The sequence below is a fragment of the Battus philenor genome, unplaced genomic scaffold (assembly GCF_028537555.1).
Source record: "Battus philenor isolate CCGP_79_NKW_IND1 unplaced genomic scaffold, ilBatPhil1.0.hap1 SCAF_18, whole genome shotgun sequence".
Taxonomy (NCBI): Eukaryota; Metazoa; Arthropoda; class Insecta; order Lepidoptera; family Papilionidae; genus Battus; species Battus philenor.
The window spans coordinates 8,766,121-8,778,736 of record NW_027181680.1 but is presented as its reverse complement, the minus strand read 5'-3'; positions in this window follow the sequence as shown (position 1 = coordinate 8,778,736).

The window sequence follows — 12,616 nt, the reverse complement described above, 5'->3', positions numbered from 1 at the left end:
AGTCGCATATCTTTTGCAGGTTCTATCTCATAAATTACAAGCTAATTTATTGACAACATTAATACGTTAGCTTTGATAAAGATTAAAGTTTTCCTAAATAAAGTATTTCCAGTTTTTATTTCACCACTTGTGTAAGTTTACCATTAACAGAAACTATTTCGGTAAATGAAACTTTAATCAGATAATTAATTATTAAATAAAAACGAGTTGTTCTTGATAATGCTGCACAAACTGTCATAAATATTAAATGTATATGTTGTCTCTATCATAACTAAAAGAAAGTATGTCAAAAATACAAAATTTATACAAAAAAGATTTAATAAATCTTTTTAAGTCACAATAATGCAAATTGTTATTGCTAAAAGGATGGAAGTAAATATACTCGACCATTAAAGTTTACAGAGAATTTTGCAAATAAATTGAAAATAAGACATATGTATTTTAATATATCCATAAGAATTATATGACAATATTTCTGTAGCTTAAATACATTTTCATTTTAACTAATATTCAGATAAATTATGCAGTAACCATCCATAATGAATCGGTGGATCATAAGAAATCCCTCAAACACAGTTGCTTTTTTTGTTACCAGCTACAATACCCAGTTACAATATAAAATTATGGGGATTTGAATATTTTAACACATCTGCTTACGAAACAAAAGCCTACCAGCATTGAAGCCGTTCTACACGAAAATTAGGTAAAAATGTTAGCGTTAATAAATCAGGCCGACGGGCACCCCATTCTCACCTCGGAGCCAGGTACGGGCCAGATGTTGTAACTTTATAAATCTCTCCGCCCGTTGTCTGTGGGCATTTGGACCTTTTTTAACAATTAACTGGACACATGGCCGCGGCGAAGCGCTTGTGATGGGCCGGCAGATGCTCGGAATTATCTCAATTCGCTCAAAACAATACTCGTGAACACTGAAAGTAAATAAAAAAATTCTTTCTTTTTTTTCATCCTAAAATGTCTCTTATTGTATGATTAAAAGCCGTAATTATCTAAAACAAACGTCATAAGTCACCTGAGCTCTATTCGTGATAAAAGTATAATCATTTGTGTAAAATCTTTAAAAGGGTAAATATTGCAAAAATCCTTAAAGCTTTTGACACACATTTCCAATTACTCTATATTAAATCATTCAGAATTATGTTACAATAATTTATTTTTTCTATAGATATACGACAGACCAATACAATTGGCAGTACAAAGTCTTTAGGAACGTATAGTGAACAATAATTGATTTTAATATGTATAAGACCCAATTTTAGGTTTTTAGGTAAGGTGTATCATGCATTAATTTAAAGGTAATGTGCTGATAAAGCCCTTTTAAGCCCTAAAAGGCTACCAATAATTCAACCAGTATAATTATAATATTTTTATTTATTACATAAACCCAAAGCGACTCACAACCAATGACCAAAATTTATATAAAAATCAAAGCACTGATATTTTACCGATTAAAACAAAAATAAGCAAAACACAAGTTTAACATCACATAATCTTGAAGTAATTATCGTAATTCCGTTCGATATCATCAAGTTTTTGTATGAAATAAGAGTAACATCGGATGCTGTGGGGGCGTCGTAATGTATTCGTTTTATTAGATTGTTATCTGTCAGATTCCTTTTGTAACTGAGATTTGGTCGTGTTCTACCATCTCGAACTCGCCTCCTGTACTGTGCCTAACTGCTCGGTGTTTATGGCCGTCGCCTCACCGTATTTCGTGTTTTAATCAGATGTCATCGGCGTCTAGTAATAGTGTGCTATTATTTATATACAAATCATAAACGAGAGATATTTGTCATTAATTCAGATCTAAATGCGTATGCGTACTTTCATTAGATTTGTCAAGAATCTGATTCAGATTTTTTTATTATTAATATAAGCTAAACTTTTTTGTGGAGACACGTGGGAATTTCATAAATATCGAAAATTTGCCATAAAAACTAACAAATTAAGACTAATAAAGTTTGTTGTGTTAAAATTATTTAATTTCCTTTCAATTACAGAGATGTTTATAAACAATTAAAAGATTATTTTTTTTTCAAACTGTTTCTCAAAACACACACTCAAGGGGTAGGATATAAAATAATGGACTCACAACTTTCGAAAATTGGCATGCCTCCAAAAACGGAATGACAAAACAGACCTGAATGCAACTGATGTTCGCCTGTTGGTTTCTACAGCTATGGCTTAAGGTGAATGCGCAGCGCGGTGAAGGCTCTTGTCCTAAACCTCTAAGAACGTAACTAAGAATTAAGTTTCCCATGGGGGCCCCGGGCTCTGGCAGTTTGTATACTTCCATATTATTCACAGGCCAAAATTTAAATACTCATCTAAAATAATGACAGGCAAATAATAAATACAAGAAATAAGACTGAACCCCTAACGGCTAAATTTCGTCTATAAAAAGTTAACAAATCCTTCATAAATATGAGTATAACATATGTAATAAAATTCCACAAGATATCGGAGACACATTTTCATAATTTTAAATATAAAATTAAATGTCTATTATTAAATTAATCATGCATTCAAGGGTTTCTATTTGATCAAAATGCGTGGAACTTGATTCGTTGATAGTGATGATAATGTAATGTATTTATCCAACATTGCTAAATTTAATTTAAAAAACAATTGTTTACTTTGTTGCCGGCTTTTCTCAACGGATCAGGATTAAGAGCCAGTTGTAACTTACTCACAGACTGACTACACTGTGCTTTTTATATTGTTAAAAAGACGATTAAAATGTACGTAAATGCTTACTTGAATCAACGAATTTTGAAATTGAATTTTGATTAACAGGTCGCTATATTGCTTAGGGTGCTTGCACGGTCGTTGCATTGTTTTTTCCCCACATTGTGAAGATAATGTAACGCTATAAATTAGTCCTGTAGCACTATGATCTACTAATCCCAAAATCTTTTTTTATTGTATACCCGTTGATAACTGGCAACAATTTTTTTTGCAAAAAAAAAAATATGATGTAGATTTTAAATAACATACAATATTACCACGTGATCAGCCTGCATTCCTTCTAAAATCCTACCGAAACAGCTGTACCGCGAATTATGAAAAAAGAGCATTAGCGACGCCGCCTCGAGCATTGACGACTGACGGAACGGAGCAGTTGATACTACCTCCTCCCTCTATTTTGCTGCGCATATCTAAGGCGCGGTATAGCGGTTTACGTAACACTGTAACGTTAATATAAGGATCGGAGCAAAAACAGTGAACATTCTTTATAATTTATATTCCTAAATGATTTAATCGTGTAAATATTGTCAAAACGAACTTACAAATGTCTAATTAAAAGTTAAAGGGACGATTAAGCAACGCAGAGTCCGTTTGTCCTATCTGATCTTTTAATAAAGCTCTAGCTACATAGACTTGGATAGTACGCAGCTATGTCGAGTGAAGGCAGTCCTTGTGGAATTCAGAACCCCTACTCCGCATACCGACGTTCGTCGGCTCAGACTGCTTGTCTAACTTTATGCATTTACTATATTCGATCTATATAGGTCTTGTTAACCGTTATAAGTTATACAGCTTCGTTGTACTGAATGAGACGAATAGATTGTGATGCAGTATACATTATAATGCCTGTATGTATGTATAGTGCTACCAAAACTGCTGTACCACACTATAGGAAAGCGTGGTGAGGTAGCGGCCAAATATTAAAAAAGAGCGCCGCCGCCTCAAGCGTTGACGGCGCACTGAGAGAGGTTCAGACAGAGATAATAAAGCCGATAACAACATATTAAAATTAATTATTGTTTACTATCTGTTCCTGCAAAATTTGTGTCGCCAGAAATTATTAGCCTGCCGCATGCCAATAAAAAAATTAATTAATTTAGTACACTTCAGAGTGCATATTTATTGTTATTGAAAATAGGTATAAACACAATAAATCTTTTTGTCCCTTTAAAAAAATTATACGTATTTGCAATCACGCTGTATGATAGGATGATTGAAGTAAACTAAAATTCCAAAAGATTAATACGGCATAATGGTTGTATAAAGAAATCGCATATGAACTAAGAACATTTAAATACCGCATAGCAGAATCGAACCTACACTATTCGGGTTGCGAAAGCGCGCCGACGGTGGCGGTGGCTGCGCCCAGGAGTGCCGGGCGCCGACCCGATCTCAGGGCCCCATCGGCCTTAAAGGTCGCCTCTCGCTGCCGCTGCTAGGGCTGCTACTCTTCAAACCCAAATTATTTGTATCAATTAATTCCTTTTAACTGTTTAATGCAAGCCATTATCATCATCAATTATGAAGAATGAGAGAGAAAAGAAAAGTCAAAAAAAGTATTATTGGAAAATGTATCCCTGTACCAAAAATCAGAACAAGTATAAAAAAGCTATTATCATAATGTCAGCAAATAAACATTCACGGCAAGGCATAGACTTCAGGCTAGAATTAGCTATACCACCATGCTAAATGCTATCTATTGGACTAATAATATAGCACACGAATAATTATAGTATTAAAATTATGATTTATATAGAATAATGATAAGAACGATAAGAGCTATAGTTAGGATAATTTCTTATAGTATCAAGGAAAGTAAGAAAAGAAAAAAAACTTTATAAATAATAAAGTAGTGTATGATCTCTGTCAATTTAGAGTAGAGGTGTATGTACATTGCTCTGGACAGCTTGAAATGTTAGCTAAAAGTCCAAAATGATGAACATCATAATAATGTCAACCAAAAGACATCCACTGTAAGCCTTAAACCTCTTAAAGATCGATACGTCAGTTGACAGTGTCTATATAACGGAAAATATTTATATATACAAAAGTATATAGTTACTTCTAATCTGCTGTGTGTAAATTTAATGTGTATTTATAAAAAATAAAACGAAACGATTCATTAAATGTTTTAATTATGAAAATGCCCACTATGATTATAAATTAAGAAAACTATTAAAAAGTAAAACACGATATTTTTTAGGATATTGTCAACCCTAAACGTCTGTCGCGGAATGCCGCTTTGCTTCACAATAAGGCTTTCGAAGCTGCTCTTAGATTTGGGTGACTTCAAATGTCCCAATTTCCGAAATAGAGAAGCGGTAACTCTAAATAACTTCAGTAAATCCAACCAAACTATTGCAACTTCAGCGTTAGATATTAAAACAATAATATTTAATATATTAAGCGTTTACAACATATAATTAAAAAAGTGGATTAGCTGTTAATTAATAAAATTACGTTGTTGAATCGATATGTAACGTATACATAAAGAATTAATCATCATCAGACCAGCTGAAGGACGTCCACTGCTGGACATGAGCTTCTTCCAAAGATTTCCATAAAAATCTGACGACCGTCTGTCCACCTTGTGGTTGAACAGGATACGCTACGTTTACCTGCCCGTGGTCTCCGCCCCAACACCTTAAATCTCCAGCGACCATCAATAAAGTAGCCAACATGACTACAGACAAGCCACATGACTGAATAACTTAAAAATAAATGAAAATTTAATCACTTACTCTAGTATCTAAAAAATCTCTCTTACACATATTTTTTACGTCAACGAACCAATGAGTGATTTTTTGAATGAATTAGTCGTGATCCGAAATTGTTGTAAATGTTTTAAAGAAGTAAATAATGCTCAATTGTGAGCGAAATGCTCTGAAGCTTTCACATATATTTCCAATCACCCGTCATTTTTTTAAATAATAAGCGTTCTTATACAATATTTCAAAGTAATACTCTTTGCAAATAGCAGATATTGCATTGACAACGACGATATATATGTAAATAATATCAGTAACAACCAGGTGAGGCATTCCTTGTAAAGTCGTGTAATGTCATATGGTAAAAATATGTATTGAGGTAGCTAAACAAAAAGCATGTATTTACGTACTTTTTCTAAAATCTTAACTAAGGATTGTTTTCTGCACATTAAAGAAAATAAAACATTTTGTAAAACACGTGTGCCTTCGATGAGTACCGAACTTTTTTTTCCCGTAAATACCTTCTTTGTTTCTTTACACTCAGGTAATACACGGGCAAATTGCAACAATAGAACAAAAAGTTTGGCGCATCTGGCACGGGAGATAACAAGTCAAATGACCGACATCTGTTTTTAATGCGCTTTCCAATTGTCTTAGTTCTTTCCTTGTTTAAACGGACCTCAGCACAGATGTTAGGGATTGTGGAAACCTGAAACGGATTTATTTACATTTCTTTGTATACGTTTTATAGGCCGTACCTTAATGGTTAACTTATTCGTGTGAAAATTTTTTCTAAGTGAAATTAACAAAAACATTAACAAATTAAAATTCAATACCCGTTTCTTATGACATACATAAATTTTAACAACTGTAAACTTTGGAAGTTCTATTTTACGTTTGGTATATTGAAACTGTACACTGGCTTTTGCAAAGTGGTGTGTGTTCTGTATGTGTATATTAGTGCTAAACAACAACTTATATTAATTAATTATAATAATTAATTATTAAATAATAATAAATCAATAAACTTATACTTCAGATATCGCTTAATTAATGCATATTAATTCGGTTAATCTCACCTTATGAACGAGTTCACCTTTAAATAAAAAAACAACTAACCCATTAACAGAAACGGATTAGCAAATTGAAATGGTAGTGGAAAATTTTCAAAGCGTACAGATCAGATGGCCGCTGGGGAACTAAGAATTCAGAATGGAGACCGGCAAGCATAGCGTAAGACTTCCACCTACAGACGGCCTGGAGAGACAATCTTGCTAAGGTTAAGAAACTGGACAAAGAATGTATATATATAAATTAAATATATATCTATTTATATAATTATGAAGAAATAAAACATTGAAAATTTAAATAAAAAAACGGCAATTGGTTGAAATTCATTATCATTAACTGTTTTAAACATATTTTATTAGGTTTACAGAGATTTTTTTACTACGAACAACTGTTATGTAATATATATAACATTAAATTTGCGCTCTTTATAAAGTAGTGGTTGATGTCTTTTTTATTTTGGTGACAGTTGCTCTATTGTCATTTATTGCTTCCACGATAGACGTGGCAGGGCGCAATTGGCGCGTATTCTAAACCTCTTTTTAGGTAGGAAAGTTCGAAGGTTCTCTTAAGAATTTTAGGTCGCATGTTGCCTTAATATGGTCAGATGATATTACGAATGTAACACATATCAGCAATCATTGTATCTATAACAATTAGAGATTGTAGTCTTTTGTAGTTAACGAGCCTATTTCGCCAGTAACCTAGCTTGTTCTTGACTGGATGTGAATTATTTTACATTTTGCTTATCTTATTGTCGTCGCATATTCAGATCATAGATTTATTGACGATCTTTTGTTGGTTTTCCATTGCTTTCTAATTGATATATTAAAGGTTATTATTATGCAAACATGATGAATCAATAAAAATAATCATTTTTACCTAGAACTGTTATGTTACAAAGTATTTATTAATTTCGTTGAATTAAAAAAATTAGTTCATAGGAACTAAACTAAATGATAAAATGTGCATGACAGTGATTGACAGACGAATGACCTACCACAGTGGTGACGTGTGATGTTCATCCGTGATTTATGTTATAATTTCATTTTACATAATGCACCATAAACCATTTAATGGCCGCGATGGTAATCTTTCAGAGATGTCGTTAAAACGACCCATTTTTCAATAAATATCAACAGGTTTTAGAAATCAATATTTTTTATTACTCTTATTGTTATTTAAATAGTTGTTTAATCGATCTTTATAAATATAAATTAATCTCCAGATGTTTTGCTGACGGTATACTTCGAGCATTTTAGACTAATTTTTGAATAACAGATTCGTTAAGGCACGAGATTAATTTATATGGAAAGAATAATGTAACAATTGCGAGAAAAACACTAAAAAATCGCAGTAATACTTTCCCACACAAAGCATAAAAAGGCGTAAATTGAAAAAAAAAAAACAATAACTTGTACCCAGTAGTCAAAAATTTTACTACTTGCGACAGGTTATTGTTTTAATATTAAATATCTCATATAACTTTAAAACAATTTTTATTTAATTATTTAATGATTATTATAAAAAGGTTATAATATTCGACGGAATATAACAAAAAAAACCAACCTGGTTTCGTTGGCGAAGGTTGTTTCAGCCCACTGCAATACCAAAGCCTCCCCCAAAGATATCTTAACTTGTTTTTGAGCTATAGCAATCCCATATAATTAAGGCATAGTATGAATTATAAAAGATTTTATCGAAGGAATCAAATTATTAATTTCTTTACCACTGGGTTACTTCTGCTCAGAGTGCCCACCCGGGTTTATATTTCTAATAAAATTAAAATAATTAAAAATGAAGTTACAATTATGGCAACGAGTAAAGGAATAAAATCTGCTTTGAGAATTGCACCGGGAGCATGCGCATATTATGCCGCATACTTTTGACATTTTTTAATAAGTTTTTTATTTTTACTGCCGATATATAAAATAAGAGAATCAAAGGTACGTAAAAACAATTATTTTTTTTTCCTTTTTTCATTAAATATTTAAAGAAAATCACAATTACAAACGCTTATCTCTGATACATGAAATAAGCAGGATGCTGAATTATTCCCCATGCTTATACGGAGTATGTATAGCTAACAGTTAGCTGGCACATATGCCCGCGGATCACGGAATCACGATCTTAAGAATTACAACCACAATGCTGAGTCACTCTCATCTCACGGCACCTGTATCGCCGCTGTTTGTCGCGGATGGTCGGGGCTATCGTTTTTTTGTTTATATATTGCGCGGTTAGTTAGAAATCTTTAATTCTCTTAAACACACCATTGTTCAAAATGTACCAAAATTAATAAAAGTTTTGAACGCCTTTTATAACTTTTTATTGAGTTTTACTGTACCTATGCTTCTATTACATGATATTAAAGCGTTAAGGTGTGAATATATGCACGAACTGATTACTCTGAAACTCTGTGCGGCAGGCCAATACCATATAGCAATACATTTTTTAAAATGATTTTGCTTACTATATTTTTATTACGTTATCTGATATTTCTAAAACCATCTTTACATAAGGTGTACAAAGCATTAATTGACAGCAAATTGATTACATTTTCACCCCTTGAAAGCTTTTATGCTATTGTATTATATATTTTTGTATTATATTACAAGTATCTAAATATAAAAAAAAAACATTTATTATAGAACTTGTTCCACTTAAAGGAGAGCTATACCTTTACTGCTGATACAGAATTCACATATAGTAAATAAAAGCAATTACGAATAACAGAAGTGTGAACAATTTAAAGTTAACAAAGCAAGCAATGTATGTACAACATACAATTTCAGTCGCCGTCAAATAGAACCGCGATAACTACAGGTGGGAAGTGATTCACAAGTCCAAACGTGTCAGTACTTTTTGTACATACGGCCTTTCTTCTGGTTCATTACTCATGAGCTGTCTACGGCACTCGACCCTCAATGACGTCTCGTTCTCATGGAAACCTGTTCAGCGGCCATTATTTTAACTAATCAAATATACTTGTTATACCACGACACTTCAAACTCGGTGATCAGTGACCTCGTCTGCCGAGCAACTGACTTCTTTGTAGGATTTAAAAAAATGTTGGTGTAATAATTTAATATTTTTCAAGTCTTATTAATTTACAACCTGCTTGCGTAGAGATCAGATAATCTTTAAGGGGTTAAGTTGCTTTTACAACATGGTTTCGAAGCCTGTTATCTTTTTTTACTTTTAACCAAAAGTTTATTTTTTATACAAACAAACTATCTACTTGTTAAAGATGTAATACAATTGAGGAACATATGAGTGACAAACTTCTGTCAACAAATATAATAAAAATTAATATGTTACGCTACGTTCTTGGCTTTATGAAAATAACAAGTGTAATTTCTAGCTGCCGTCCTAACATAAGTCCTTCTCGTAAACAGTGGTAATATATGTACACACACATACTTATATATATATATATATATATATATATATATATAAATATATAATTATATATATAATATAATAAGTATGTGTATGTGTATACAGGCCTACTTAAAAAAAGTAATAAAGAATTTTTAAATTAAAATTTTTTAACACATCGTGTAGATTACATGACATTAAAATCTTTGTAGATATACCTATTTAAGTAAAAATCCGGGTTCGTATTCCAACTAAAACCATTTATAATCCCAACTCTCGTCTCTTCTCGATAATTCACCAACGATTTTCTAACTACATTGTACCGTGGCACGGCGATTGTCAAGCTGTTTGGCCGCAAGTAATTCGCTTTCCAAAGAAGAAGATTCTCGACTTTCTGTTAGCAGTTAATGCATACCGCGGCCCCCGTGCCAGACGCGGACTGATCCACCGATGTCCGGATAAATGGATACGCTATCAATATAACGTCGATGATGGCATATGACATAAGGCACTGTTTCGTTCGGAGAAGGCATTCTCGGAATATCGCTTTCAAATTGAAACTTGGTTACTAATAGGAGTTATTCTTAAATTTTAAATTGTATTTGTCATCATCATTTCAACCGTAAACCATTCTCTGCTGAACATTGAACACTCTCACAAATTTCCAACAGGTAAAGAGACGGCTCCCATCCTCCGACGAACTAAACAAGGCCTTATGATCACCTAGTGGGATCTAGCATTCCAGAACCTTAAAGCCTCATCGGTCATCCATTCCAAGAGCTATGTGGCCACCCACCACTAAGAAGTCGATTACTTTCGTTCATATATAGACCTTCTTATTTCTGCGATTTTCTTTTTTATAAACAAAATGGACCTAATCAATAAAAGTTAACAATTAAAGATAACTTACACTCGTGTAGCTGTACATCAAGGACTCAGAACTAACATTTTAAATACATTAACAACTAAAAGTACATTAATGTCACGAAATTTTGAAAGTTTTTATTAAATTAATACAAACATATAGTGAACTTCGTTTCTCCCACACATGCCGGCTAATAGAAAAAAATGTATAAAATCAGCGCGAATATAATTTGCTATTGTCAAGTTTGTCCGATAGGACATCGATTAAGAGAAGATGGCAATACATAAATCATACTTCAAACAAGAAGCTAAAAGTCACCTAATTTATTCCGTTATTACATGTGTAGGTTGAAAAGGTGCGCGACATATCATCTAAGTCAAAATAATAGCTTGCCATTTAAATTGTTTAATAAATTACAAAAATCACTATAGATTAGTATGTGTTCAAAATAATCTCCTAAGTAAATAAATCAATAAACCATGTATGCATCACACAAATGCGTACAAGAAGGGAATGAAATAATTCGCATGCATTAATAATTGTAGCCAGACATACATAATATATGTAACTTTTAAAGAAACCGACAAGCGCAGCGGAAGTAGACAGACGAACTTGTTAAAGTCGTCAAAAGACGCTAAATGCGGGCCAGCTCCAACTGCTCGTATTGAAAATACACGAAGGAGGACCATATCCTGAGGTGAACCTTCTACAACTGAAATAATGTTAATGACTTTGTAGAAATAAGTTATTAATAATGATTGAAGCATTAGTGTATGTTCCGTTACTAGTTCTTATCTCAGAGCTAACGTTTGAAACTAGTGGTGGAATCTTTTCCGAAATTTTTGCTCAGACACTCGTTGGTACGTCTGCCTGAGCGACCTATGAACTTGGCGGTATTCCTACTAATTAAAAAATAAACACGGAGCACCTGAGCTTGGTTACTGTAAAAAGATACAGGCTAAGCATTTTTAGCACTCTGCCATCTTTAAATAAAAACTTTAAACTACTAAAGTAACACCATCTGTCAATCATCAAAACATGGCTATTATTAAGCTCATGTATGTATTATACTGGAAAAATCTGCAAATCTGTGACTTAAAGGTGATGAAAGTCCTACGCTATTATTATATGAATACAAATTGTATCGTATACAAACACATATAAAATGTAAGAAAAGTTTTAACATTTTCTATTCATACTCTAATACCAGACAATCACTTATAGACCTCTGTGACCATGGACTAGTAACGAAAGAACATTTATTTTTATCTTTCTCGCTCTTGTATTAAAGATATCATCACTAATGTGAAGGCAACAACATTTTTATCATCGCACGAATAACATGTCGTAATGTGAGAAATAAGTACTTGCGTTCTGAAGTATTTTGACTCCGGCGTAATTCTTCAAGCTCTCTTTCTTATCTTATTAAGGTCAAAATTAGTCTACTACCTATTTGGATAAAACATGCCTTAAAAAACAGGCGAGAGATACTATACGAGACTATACTTTTTTAGAAGAATATAAAATGACGTACTTAATTAATATTACTACAATACATCATCCCAAGGTGTGGTATCTTCTGTGAAGCTATTTACAATATAGTAACCGATACCACACAAACGTATGACGAAGAACGTTTTTTTTTAAATCTAGTAATAGGTGCCTTCTAAACTTTATCTATGTTCCTCTTGTAAAAGCGTATTGCTCAAGTTTTAAGTACACAACATTATATGTTATAGCTTTTGACGTTTACTTTCTTTGTATCACCGCTCCCATGAAATATGATAATGATTTTATAAACACAGTATAAATTTTCGTGTTGAGAAGC